This window comes from Thermobia domestica, chromosome 9 (assembly GCF_964235325.1).
Source record: "Thermobia domestica chromosome 9, izTheDome1.hap1.1, whole genome shotgun sequence".
NCBI lineage: Eukaryota > Metazoa > Arthropoda > Insecta > Zygentoma > Lepismatidae > Thermobia > Thermobia domestica.
In genome coordinates this window covers 81177063-81191372 of record NC_137462.1, presented here as the reverse complement: position 1 = coordinate 81191372, position 14310 = coordinate 81177063, and the positions used below count along the sequence as shown (strand labels likewise).

The 14310-nt window shown below is 35.1% G+C and overlaps 2 non-coding genes across 2 annotated transcripts; both read left to right on the top strand.

Annotated features, from left to right (window-relative positions):
• The first annotated feature begins 4834 nt into the window (after nt 1–4834).
• On the top strand, nt 4835–4907 carry TRNAV-CAC (transfer RNA valine (anticodon CAC)). Its single transcript has one exon. It is a non-coding gene; the product is annotated as a tRNA-Val (tRNA).
• Nucleotides 4908–8263: 3356 nt separating this feature from the next.
• Nucleotides 8264–8337, top strand: TRNAT-AGU (transfer RNA threonine (anticodon AGU)). Its single transcript has one exon. It is a non-coding gene; the product is annotated as a tRNA-Thr (tRNA).
• The last annotated feature ends 5973 nt before the right edge of the window (nt 8338–14310 follow it).

Genomic DNA, 14310 nt, shown 5'->3' with positions numbered 1-14310 from the left:
CGAGTTCGTGTGTAATCAGTAGGTTATAATAAAATATTAAAATATAAATTATTGCACTTCATTCTCGGTTATTTGTTAAATGGTGATGAATTGGGTAGAATTGTACCAACTTTTTCACAAAAGGGGCTCAAAATGCCTCCGTGGTACCAACGGGCCAATGAATGACAAAAAGGGCTGAATTTGGTACAATTGTACCAAGTGTGGCAACACTGCGACTAAATAAATGTTCCGCTTCCCATTCATACGTTGACATTAGTGCTTGACAGAAACTTTGACACTTTATGTAAATATTAACCGTCGGAGGAGGAAATAAAATACTAGTTGCTACTTATTACGAACATGGTTTAAATGAGAAACAAAAATAAATAAATAAACGAAAAGAAAATAAAAAATAGATGAGATAGATATCAATCAATAGATATAATAAAGGTAAACAAAATTATATGGGCGTATAGAAATGCTTATGTGTATACTTTTCCAGAGAGTAGAGAAAAAGATTTCTGTTTTAAACTTAAAAATTAGTGCTGTATGATAATCACACCATCTGCGTTACTTGAGATGAAACTAATAGACTGGAAGTACTGTATACTCAAGTCAAGCTCTTCATCATGGACAATAGTACGTCACAATATGGGTACTAAGATATACAGTAGCTCAAAATTATGATCAACTTTTTAAACTTTACGTTTTCCTTAATTATATTGTGCAAAGATAGAAGATATGGCATTTATTCCGAAGTTGGTTGTCCGCCTAATTTTTGACAAGAGACGTAGTGACAGCTACGAAAATCCATATCAAGGTAATGAAATAATACTGTATTACTTGCTATGTTTTATAATATTGAAACTAAAATTAGTAGTACATTTCTATCAATTAGTAGAGAGACACGTGTGAAGATGGCATTTTTTTTTTTTTATCAGACGTCGAATCGATTCCAAAAAACCGCTTGTCACTACCTGTTACCGTTTTTGTTTTATTCGTATGGTGATCGAAGGTGAAATCGAAAATGCTTAATTACTACCACTTCTGGTTTAAATACAGGAATAACTGGCGAGATGGAACCTATTCCTAGGACGCTGAATAGATTTTAAGAAACAGATTTTTGATATCTTGACTGCTTTTCTACTTAGATACGTGTTAACAGTTAGACAGACAAACGTACATAACCGCTCTATTAGACTTCCGATACTTAGCTTAGCACAGTTTGGAAGCCTGACAACGGGAAATTAATAACAATAATGATAGAACAATTGATTTGGTTCGATATACACTACAACCCAGTTTAACTGATTTATGGTAGTGTTAATAATTAATATACTTTAGTGGTATGGCAGTGGAAAAGGTTAGAAGACCTTCTCTAGGTTAACGGAGAAGGTCCATTAAGAGGGCTCTCGACGCCGAAATTAAATTGCCCGCAAATTTTAAACTTTTTCGTAAATATCCCAGTAACGTATAAAGCAGAGAAAAATTGCAAGTTGTTGTTCTTTTAACAATATGGTTTTACAAATGATAGGGTAGTTACAACTTCTCTGAATGTTTTCCGTTGTTCGAAAGTTAGGAAATCAAATTTTTACCGCGAAAAAACAATTCGTTCCTAGCTTTTTTACATAACCAAAACATGCAAAGGAGTTGTAACTACGCTATCATTTGGAAAATCACATTGTTAAAAGAACAACAACTTGCAATTTTTCTCCTCTTTATAAGTTTATGAAATATTTAGGGAAACGTTTAAAATTTGCGGAAATTTAATTTCGGCGTCGAGAACCCTCTTAATATAAATGAATGATTATAAAGAACCCATAGACACGACGTTGTCCGCCACAAACTCAGACGGCTTCGGATCGAACCCAAGACAGCAGGAGCGCCCAAAGAAAATTTTCTAAGGAGGGGCCCATCTCCATGGTTGCTATATTACGTCTGTTATTTAATATACGTGGTTTGCTATATTACGTATACAATTTAGAGAGCCAGAGGGGGGCCTGTGCCCCACCCTGCCCTCCCCTTCGGGCGCCATGCAAGACAGTACACCACAGATGAGCACTCTACTATTGGACAACAATGTCCCCATTGGTCATATATAAGCTTAGCATTATTATTTCATCAAGATACAGGAACACTTATATTAAATGTTGTGCTTTAAATCTTATATATTTAAAGAAAAACATAGAGTACGAAGAGTTTCCAATGCTGTGCCGGATCAGGGAAATGAGCCGGGCTGAGTTTTCAACAGATCGTGCAATGCTGGCGGCTGAGATCACTTAACATCTTCCCGAAACGAGAATAGCAAACAATGGATCGAGTAAGATAAAGGAATTCTTCAACCTACAATACTTAAGAACAACCAAACATATGTGTCGGTAAAAAAAAAAAAAAAAAAAAAAAAAAAAAAGTCGAAAGAAAAGTTCCACAATATTAACGAACGAAAATGCTATACTTTATAGAGTATTTCAAAGAACAGTAGCAGAAGGATTGAATTTATTGAATTCTACTTCCAAGATCTAACTCAGTAATATAAAAAGCAATAATTTCTATGGTTACAATTCCTCTGAAACACTTACGAATGCTTCCAGCTCATTGATACTCTGGGAAGTCAGAATTGAAGAAAGTTTATTAGTGTGTATATACCCATGATATAGCCATAAATACTCAGTTTCTATACATGATACTGGTTGTTCGGTTTGAAGATTGCCCCTTTCCAGCATCAGGGCTATGGAACACGTGCAGGATTGTCAACGAAACGAGAAGTGTAGACAGAGTTTTCGTGACGATATATGAGACGAGACAGAGAATTTCGGGTAGAAACAAATACACTTTCTGAGACGACAGATCACTTTCGTGGCACCTTTTTGAGACGAGACAAGTCTCAATTCTTGTCGCCTAGATAACCCTAAAGACGTGGATATACACAGCTTACTATTTATCTAAACTACATGAGCTCCACCGAGATGTGAACCCAGGATTCCTGCACCGAAGACAAATTTGCATACGACGTAGTCCTAATCTTAATTTCCAATCAATTTCTTTTTTCCAGCTCCCCTAAATTCCCATGGATCATTTTCAACTACAGGGGAACACCGTGGCTCAGTGGTAGAGCGTTTCCCTCTATTGTGTAGGGCCCTGGCTCGATATCTCGGCCAAGTAAGCTTATGGTGGATTACGTCGTGTCCATGGGTATTCTCAGGGACTCCCGTTTCCCCCCACATTCTCATTCCACCAATTCTTCCATCATAATTCGCTTGCCTTATTCATCCGTCCCCCTCAGTCTAACAGGCATAATCGTGGGACGTTAAACTGAGAGATTTCATTTTATTTCTTTCAACCACAGTGGCAACTGATCATCCTGCTTTGTCGTCTTGCTTTTTTTCATTTCTTTGAAGCCTGTAATTTACTGTCCCTCCCTTATGTGTGATAGTTAGAGCAGTCGTTCTTCACCAACGTGTCGCGCAGTTTCATAAGATATGTCGCGAAATGTTTGAAGTTAAAACTCATGAAGCAATTAGTAATTCATTAAAATCAATTTTGAGACAGATTTACTATTCAATGTCTCCAGCGGTAACATTTTATAGAATATTCTATTTTATAGAACTATTTCATAGAATCTTATAGCTTTACAAATTCATAACTTACACTAAAGGATGTCCATAAAGAACGTAACTCTTAAAATACCCGCCATTTCTGTTCTAGTAAGTTGGCAACACTGAACGTTACTCGATTTTCATCTATTGTCTTTGTGGTTAGTAGTTACAGAACGTCGAATAGCACCTGATCGTTATCTGTTTTCTGTATAGATAGGAATGAACCGCTTCACGACGGAACAGCGTGTTGCCATAGTGACCGACATAGTTGTCCGTCTTGAAGCGCTCGTGTGCAGAAAACATATGATTGTCAGGCGCTATTCAGCGCTCCGTGACTAGAGTACGTTTGTTTTATCTTGGCACGCTTTCCGCATAAAGGATGGATCTGTCTGCAACGCGTTGTTGCCAAGCCACGGTTAAGTTGCGAGTCACAATACGCTAGGAAATACAACAAAACGCCACACTACTCACAAATCAGTGTAACACACTTGTTCGCGTGTGGCAAACTAAGCAATTCAATTACCCGACAAACATCAATGACCTCATTTGATTGGTTAGCTGACAACTAACGTCACCTTCACGAGGGAACCAATAAGACATCTATTGGATTAAAACGTTCACGTGAGTGCTAGCAGAAAATACTTTAAAAGCCAACCAAGTACACTGGCGGGAGTGTGCCAAGATAAGACAAACGCACTCTAATAGCCACAAAGACAACAGATGAAAATCGTATAACTTTCTGGAAACGGAAAATGTGATTTCCGGAAACCGGAAAACTCTTTTTCCGGAAATGGCCATCCCTAATATATATATATATATATATATATATATATTCATAATTGAACGGCGTATATTTCCGATACATGTTTTTGAATAATGTTCTGGTTTAAAACTTGTTCGTAACAAGTAGCAACAAGTATTTTATTTCCTCCTATGACAGTTAATATTTACGTAAAGTGTGAATATTGCACTAATGTCAGCGTATGAATGGAAAGCGGAACATTTATCTACTCGTGATCTGACATTCGGGTGATATAATAGTGTTTCGAAGTGAATTATCTTTAATATAATCATTGCTCTTTCTATTATAAATGTGTCTTACTAACACAAGTAAGGATGATGACTGAGCAACTTATTATCTTACAAATATAACACTGATTATTATGAGTCAAATATTTTTTTTTTTTGATGCATGTAGAACTGACTTGAAGATAAAAAGAATATAGGCAACCTATCGTTAAAAGCCGTACGGTATAGATGTTTCCGTAGTGTAGTGGTTATCACGTGCGCCTCACACGCGCAAGGTCCCCGGTTCGATCCCGGGCGGAAACAGAGGTAGTACTTTTAATTTTGTAACTTCCGTAGCTTTCATGTATTAAGACAGTAATGTAGTAGCTTAGTGCGTTTTAGTCTCTACACTCTCCTAAAATTACTCCGTTCATGGCTATACTTCAGAGCTGAACACTTCATTAACGTTTCTTAAGACTCTTCGTTAAGTCTAATAACATTTTTGAATTATAGTCAGTAACTTAAAGACAATGATGAGTATTAAAAATGTTGAAAGTGAGCCAAATAGTAACTAGAAAACACTATTAAATAAATTAACAGGCTAATTAATCCTTATCAAACCTTTCCTTTTACACCAGGTTGTTCAACACTGGAGTAGTATAATGATGGAAGGAGTAATCCTAGAGAAGACTAGAATCCAAGAAAATACATTTTTTTTTTGTTAATTTAAAATAGGTATATTTTGAGGCGAAAATGCTAGCCTATATCTCAGTTATTTATTTTGTAATTACTACATGAACAGTAAAAGTTTATAAATTTTTAGAAATTTGTCTGTTTCCGCCTTGGATTGAACCGGGAACCTTGTCCGTGTGAGGCACACGTGATAATCTCTTTACTACGGAATGAACTGTAAGCCAGTTCTCCTGATGAGAAACGAGGACAGAATAGTTCTTTGCAGCGTAAAGTGTTTTGGAGTTTAAAATATCTTTCCAATTAGGATCTCAGGAAGGGATATATGTGTGAAGAAATGCAGTTAGAGTGAAATGAAAACAAGATCACTAATTAATTAATTTTTAAAAGATCAAAATTTTATCTTTTCGTAATTAAACGTTGGATATTTCCGATGCACGTTACCGAAGAATGTTCTATACAGTTTCCTTTAAGATCTTAAATAAACTATTCCGTAATAAATAATGTACCGTACTAGTTTAGTAATAAGCATTGTCAAGTGCTTAGTTATCAGTCAACTGATAAATTGTTGGAGAGAGCTTTACATAAGAAATGAATAACACAAACTACGAGGGGCATGTCGAAAGTTGTTAGACACTATTTGAAAAATCAATTTGCTTACATAAAACCTTTTACAACTTCTTAAAATAATCTACAAACATCAATATACTTCTGCATTCTTAAAAGTCATGAGTCAAATATTTTTATTTTTTATTTTTTAAATATAAATTTCATTACTATATGCTGTGATAACCTCTTGATTTGTTTAAAGCGACACATCCTTGAAACTTTCTCTTGAGTTTTGGGGAAAATGTATAGTCACACGGAGATAAATATGAAGAATAAACCGGGTGCTTTCGAATATGGACTCCACTGTCATGTAAAAAAGCATAAAAATTATGTTGCAGCATTTATTTATGAAATACGAACATAATTATGTTTTCGGAAACTTCATTCGAAGCAAACTCAGCCCCAAAAGTAAACTATCGTTTGTGGACTTTCAATGACAACTGACTAGCCTATATTTGGAATATTTATGATACTTATGTTCTAAATATGAACAAAATCGTCTGAGTTGTTTTTGAGAAAATCGTCCGAATAGACTCACCCCTGAGTATAAAGTATTCCTTTTGAATTTGTTTCAGGACCGTGGGTTATGTCATATTGTCAGGTTAGTAATGGAACATTTATTTATGAATTATGGACAAAATCGTCTGAATCGTTTTTGAGAAAATTGTCCAGGAAAAGCACCCTAAAAATAAATACCCTTTCTACATGTTTCCTAGTAAAAGACTTACGCCATGTTAAGATTTATTAGTGGAACATTGATTTATGAAATGTGGATAATATCGTTAAAAGCCACATACAAGAAAATAGCAAATTTTGATTTTCAATCTTCAGTAAACTATCTATTTTGGGGGTAGGAAGAAAATTTCCAAAACGCACGTAGTGAACCTTACCAACAAAAGTAAGTTTTAAATTTAGTCTCGATACGTTAAATAGTATATATAGTCCTTAGGTGAATAATCATCTTTACATCTGGACGAAGACGGATGGACATTTAAAAATCCGTTTTTCTGCATGTAGGGTCCATGAAACCTGCAAATCCGCTGAAATCTTGAATTCGATTTTTTAAAATCGTAATTTCTTCTTTCCTATCGTCCCGCGTCATTTGAAATTGAAATGTGCGAATGTACGAGGAGGTGCTGAAAAGTTCTTGTTTCTACGCTTCATCCACATAAAACCTTGAGAGTAGATTCATAGAAAAACTTAGTATCTTATAGGTAACGGTGCAAATGTAGGTTTCTTGTGATTAGTGTAACTGTATTTTTTCAGGCTTGAAGCAGTGATGGTGGAGGTTTAAGCAAGTTTTACTCTTTGGTACATTTTTTAACGTTAAATACATGATAACAATGTGTTCTATCTTAAAACGAATTTCTTTTGGGTGCTTAACCAAAAATACATAAAAATAAAAAAAAAAATAAAAATAAAAATAAACTTGCTAATCGTGATGTGCTTGTTGCCTACTTTCGGGTGCTGAAAACTAACTTTTTTGAGACGGGATAAGGAATTCACCAAAAAAATCTGCAACTTTATATTCAAACTGCTCTGACCAAATGGCAGCTTTTCCGCAACTTGCTTAAATGAAATTCGAAATCAAGAACTTTTGACTCAACCCGCAATACTGGACAAGCGCAAGGTTTCAAAGAGGTGCCGAAATATCTCAATAGAAATGAGAAGAAATGAGATGAAACATTCAAGCCAGTTTTGACCAGTTTTGAGGTTATAGTTCTCGGAATTGTTTTGACCGATTATTGACTGCTGATGAGATGAAAGCTGGCTTCATATTTATGGTCATGAGAAAAAGGAGCAGTCACTATACCCAAACACGAAATGCTGCAGAAAGTTGTCTGAAGGGATTTTCATTTTACATGGCAATTGCTCAACTCCAACACCCACGTTGTAACTGCCAAATTGAACACACTCAGATTCCAATTGGTCCACCATCCCTCTATTCACCTGACCTGACCTGACCTCTCTGACTTATCATTTGTTCCCAAACTTTGACGAAATACCTCTTTTGCCATAGGCTCAAGGATTTTTTTTTTTTTTTTTTTTTTTTGCAAAGGTGACAAAAGCAGCTACATCACTGTACCAAGTCTACCAATCTCATTGGACGAGAGGGGGAAACATGTTGAATAACTGTGTAGTTTCATCCCTCTAGCTCTAGTCTTTTTGAGCAGTGCCAGGAACTTTTCAGCATTCCCTCGTATTGTTAATAAGATGATTAGGTTTTCAAAATCGTATCTAAAATAAATAGACTACCTGAATTCAGTGGCTCGTAACATAATTGGGATGGGCCAATGTTATACAATAGAAGGCCAGTAAGTAGAAACTATTTACTATAGTATTAGTCCACTAAATATTTATGCACATTGGGTTTAGAATGGGGCGCCGTGGCTTAGTTGGTTAAAGCGCCTGTCTAGTAAACAGGAGATCGAGGGTTCGAATCCCTCCGGTGCCTTAGTTAAATTTGTTTAATTTTTAAATGATTAACTTTATACTTGCCTCCTATTGATTCACTTCATGTCATACAATAATTATGAGCTCGCGACAAAACATAACCAATTTTTTCCTCGAAGGTCAAGATCTAAGGGTTTACTTGTCCCTACCATAAATCCTTCATTGTAACTAGATTCCGGCGTTGCCGCTCCAACTCAGGTAGAACTGTATAAAGCTCTCAGTATGGCTAACCCCATTTACGATTATCATAGTAGCCTGAGCCCGTGCAGACCTCTAAACACATTACCCCACAGAAATGAGTGCCGTAAGTCAAGGCCTTCTAAAGGCTGTTGCGCTTGGAATTTAGTTATCATTATTATTATTGCTAATAATAATATATAATATTAGTAATAGGCTTAATAAAGATTCTACCTGTTTATCTGTTCTGCTTGTAAGTATATTATTTCTAACTTTAAATTGAGTTGAATTTCAGTTTAGCGAGGCTATATGAGACGTGGACCTACTGATTAACGTGGAATCGAACCACATGAGCTCCCGCCGGGAATCGAACCCGAATTCTAACTTTAAGATATAGTTATACAGGTCAATATATAATTGATAAGTTTCTTTCTAATGTGATTCGTCACGTATATAAAAACTGGACAAACTACAAATTAGGATACTAAACACAGGAAATTAATTATGATAGCTTTATTACTCAGATATTAATCTGCATACATTAATACATATGAGGATTTAGGTACTTAATAGAATGCTTTTTAATCATTTCCTTTTTTTAAAAGAAAGTTTTAAATTGTCATTATAGACAGATAGCCTGTCGAATAATAATAATAATAATAATAATAATAATAATAATAATAATAATAATAATAATAATAATAATAATAATAATAATAATGTTTTCCCAGGACATTGAACAAAGTTATCGTGTCTTGCAATGGAGACAAAGATCATGATGTCATCGAGATAGATCAATCGTTCTCAGAAACTGAGGAAAACGAAAACGAGGACATGTTTTGAACTCTTGAAGTTCCAATTGTTTATTTTATCTATTTATGTGAGAATTTTCAAAATAATGTTCAATCAGGTCTGATATAGTGCTTTATGTGAGATTGATTCTAAGTTGCATGAAGGGCATAAACAAATGATAATAATAATAATAATAATAATAATAATAATAATAATAATAATAATAATAATAATACTAATAATAATAACATTTATAAAAGACTAACATTAGTGCATCACGTTAACTTCTAATAGTAAATCACGTTGATGCTCATTGCAATAATATAATGCAATAATTCAGATTTGAGCATTTATATTTATGTATCCGCAAGTTCGTTGGTCGGCTAACTAAAAAAAAAAAAAGAAAAGAAAAGAAAAGAAAAAAAGAAAGAAAGAAAGAAAGAAAGAAAGAAAGAAAGAAAGTGAATGCAAACAATTAGAGCTCTTAAGTATTGACTTTAACCTATAATTAGTGCTTGAACTTTTCGGGTAAACTGTACCCGCCCGATACCCATTGCGTTTGGTTTACTCGATCCTTAGACCTGATAAACCCGTTTGACCCGTGTTTGGCCTGTTTGGACCGTTTGAACCGATAGACTTGTTATGAGTTCGTACATGATAATTAGAACAATTTGTGTTATGATAATAAAGTGAAACAACACATCATTTACAACAATGACAGACTAAGCTTTTTTCATAAAAACGGGATTATCAGGTCATCCGTATTCATACTGTTCAATAGGGTAAACCCAATTCATACGGGTAAAAAAAATACAATATCGGTCCAACGTGTGGTCCAGTTTCTATTCTGTTTTCCGAGCATTACCGCAAATGCACAGTAGCCCGAAATGGCTCGGACGTAAAAACTATGAAATTATTATTATTATTATTATTATTAATAATAATAATAATAATAATAATAATAATAATAATAATAATAATAATAATAATAATAATAATAATAGGAGAGAAAATTACTTGTTGAATGACCTGTACGTATTTTATCCCTATTTTAAATAGTTATTCTGGTTTTATGTATCTGCTTATTGGTTTGCAACACTCAGAAATAATAGTTCGAGACTTCATTGTTTACCCTGGCGACAGGGAGAGCGGCTAAGCTTTTGTTATACCGGCAACATCCAACTGGTTGACAAACCGCACGTGGCCGCTAATAACCATATGACAGTTTTACTGCTGATAAGAAAACTTGGTTTAGTTTTGAAAACCACTATACTGTTAGTGTAACAGTGGGTGTAGTGAAATATCGAAACCTTTGTATTTGTATTGGGAAGTATACTTAGTAATCTGTTCATAACATGCGTCAGAGTAGTATTTACTATATTCGACTTTTATAATAATTTAAATCCCACTTCGGTCGACTCAATAGTCGAGCCATGTTTTAAAGAAATAAATAACTGAATGGACAATTCAGGTCTCCCAACAATACTCTGGTTCTTCTAAAATGCAATTTTAAAAACTATTTTAAACATACTGACATTGCATTTTAAAATTTGAAATAAATAATCCACTAATTTCTTTGTATTAGTGCCTATCTTAATACAGATTTGAAGTGAGCATGCTGCTTAGAATTATTGTTTTATTTATTTATTTATTTATTGCTTTGATGTCATAAGAATAAATTAATCTATTCATAATTTACGTTTTAGGTACTTTATTTGAATTTAATCTATGTGCATTCAGGAATATTATTATTTATGTAAAGCAATGTTTATTGCATTCGTTCCGTTTTTCCCGCACTTGTTTAGAATTAAGAATTTTTAAGCCAGTTATGTCTAGTGTTTGAAATATGGTTGGAATTAGAAGGGAAAATGAATTAAGCTTCCATTGTTTAATCAACATTAATTAACATATTTCCAATAAAGATTATTGAAAGAACTTTCTGTGATAGAGTTTATGATAAATTATCATTCAAACATAAATTCTTTTAAGAACAAAGAATTGATACGTAGAATCGTCTAAAACCTTCGCACCATGGGAGACTACAAAATTTTTCCATCTTATTAGCATCATTGTCAATACAGATTTGTAGGCAGGGACGTCCCCAGAGGGTGGGTCCTGAAGGTCCAGACCCCCCGAAATTGGAAAATTATTTTTTTAACTCCATTTCTGAAACCTCTAATGAAAAACACAAATAATTGTAACCAAGAAAGTTCTGTCGCTTTTGTAGAGGTCTGTTTTCCATTGGTCCTCATACTGTGAGTTGAATGCGAATGAAGATAAGGCGAAAGTCAGTTGTTGGTGTGAGTATATCCAACATACTACCGGGTTGTGGCAGTTCGCGTAAGGACAGAGTGAACATGGGACCTTCACAGAGAGTCATAAGCGTGTGTATGCTGTACGATTTCAAACGCCGCTGCAACGGGGCAGAGGATATGCTAGGCTTTTGGTAAGGGGGTCGTTACTACGCGGACAGTGCAGCGGTGGCTTAAAAGTTTAAAGACGGTAACAAAGCATTCGAAGACGCACCATGTGCCGGAAGACCATCATATATGTACAAAATGAACATCTTCAAGCAGCAATTGAGGAGAATAGTGGCCAGACATGTGAGGAACTGGGACTGCAATTCAATGTGAGTGGAGAAACCATTCGGCAGCACCTATATCAACTTGGAAAGCACTACAAGTTGGATTGATGGGTCCCACATGATTTGACTCCGGGCCGAAAGCAACGGGAGCAGACACTTGTGTTTCTTCGCTGTCTCGTCTGAGGAAGGAGCAATTTCTGGACAGCATGTTGACATGTGATGAGAAGTGGGTTTTGTACGAAGCTCCATAGCGCCGTCATCATTGATTAGCATTCCATGAACCGGTTCCAAAACAGCCGAAACTAGCACTGCACCAGAAGAAGGTCCTGCTATGTGTTCAGTGGACTGCTCGTGGCATCGTGCATCGGGAACTGCTACCAGCTGGTCATAGCATCAATGCAACTATGTACTGTCAGCAGGTGAGCCGTGTTCAAGAAAAACTCAAAATTCTGGAGCCAGCACTTCTGAACCGCAAAGAGATCCTCCTGTTACAGGACAACGCTAAGGCCCACGTGGCGGGTTACATGCACAGGACCGACACGGCGTAGGATCGACACGGCATAGGATCGACACGGCGTAGGATCGACACGGCATAGGATCGACACGGCGTAGGATCGACACGGCATAGGATCGACACGGCACAGAACCGAAACGGCACAGGATCGACACGGCATAGGATCGACAGCAGAACTTTCATACGATCGAAATAATAAAAAATGCATTATTTTATAATTACGCAATATTAAGTAACAATTATTTTCTCAAGGATATATAGGAGAGAACCGTCATACGATCGAAACGGCGTAGGATCGACACGGCATAGGACCGAAACGGCACAGGGCCGACACGGCATAGGATCGACACGGCACAGGATCGACACGGCACAGGATCGACACGGCATAGGATCGACACGGCACAGGATCGACACGGCACAGGATCGACATTCTGTAGGGTGGTCAACACTTTCTGAAAATATCAATATCGCATATCCCTCACCTTGAATTTGTGGATATAAAAAATTGTAAGGATAAATAATTCTAAATGGTATATTTTTAAAATATATATATACAAATTGTATAAAAATATTGTGCGTAATATATCCATGCCGTAATAAATACACCTTTAATTTTGTGATATTAAAAAAAAAACGCTAAATAACTCCAATAGTTGATTCGAGGTTTTCAATACCGAATAAATAATATTATTTGTCTGATATTTTTATAATGCTGTAATTTTTTATGTATACTAAGTTGAAGTACGTACATGTAACTGCAATTTTAAAACTGTAGGCTTAGAATTTGCGTTTGGATTTTTTTTTTAAGCGAAGCAATGCACCTATGTTAAGTTGCCTCCTTTCAAATTTCGAATTGAAATCGGAAGCCAATCGTTTGTTTTTCGTTTGTTATTGACTTTTTTGAAGAAAAATAGTAAAAATCGTATCTTTCTTAAAACATAAAGAGATGTTTACAAAATAAAGTTGGTATATGGCCAAATTTACCCTTGTTCCTCCACTTAAAATTTTGATTGAAAATCAAAATCAATTGTTTGATATGCGTATGCTACTAATTATTTTGAAAAAGAATAGTCTGTTTCGAAAAACATAAAGAGTCTTTTCAAGAGAAATGGGTGATGGAATTTCATATTGGCTCCACTTTAAAGTCTCGAATCAAAACCGAAGCCAAGCGTTTCTTATTGGTTGTTTTTAAGAGCAAATCGCTTGTTTCGAAAAAATAGAGAAAGAGATTTACAAAATAAATTTAGAATGTGATCAAATTCAATCTGATTCCTTTACTTACAAATTTCGATTCAAGACCAAAATCAATCGTTTGATATGGATTTGTTGTTGCTTGTTTGGAAGAAAAGTAATTTGATTCGAAAAACATAAGAATATAATTAAGAAATAATGTTGATGAAGGTGATTTGTTTCGGGGCAGTTTGCTTATTTTGAAGAAAAAATCACTTGTTTCAAAACAACCAGTAAAATATATCTATTTCCAGGATACATTTGGTGGTCAACTTCATACTGTTTTTTCTGCTTTTAAATATCGATTCAATACTCAAGCTAATAACATGTTTTATTTTCTTATTGATTGGTTTGAAGAGGAAATAGTTTGTTTTGAAAATTATTAAGAGTCATTTACAAAATAAGGTTGGGTGGGCCAACTTTTTGGTGGTATTTCAAATTTCGATTTAAAATCAAACTCAATCATTTATTTTTCGTTCGTTATTGATTGTTTTGAAGAAAAACTAAGAACCATTAAAGAAATTTTTATAGTAAAGGTGGTCACCTTCACAGGGTTCCTGCACTTCAAATTTCGTTCAAAGCATAAAACGGTTAAAATAATAAGAGAAACACAATCAGTACTCTACGCAAATGTTTAGGGGGTTCAGGGGCTTTAGGAACACAAGTTTATATAATAT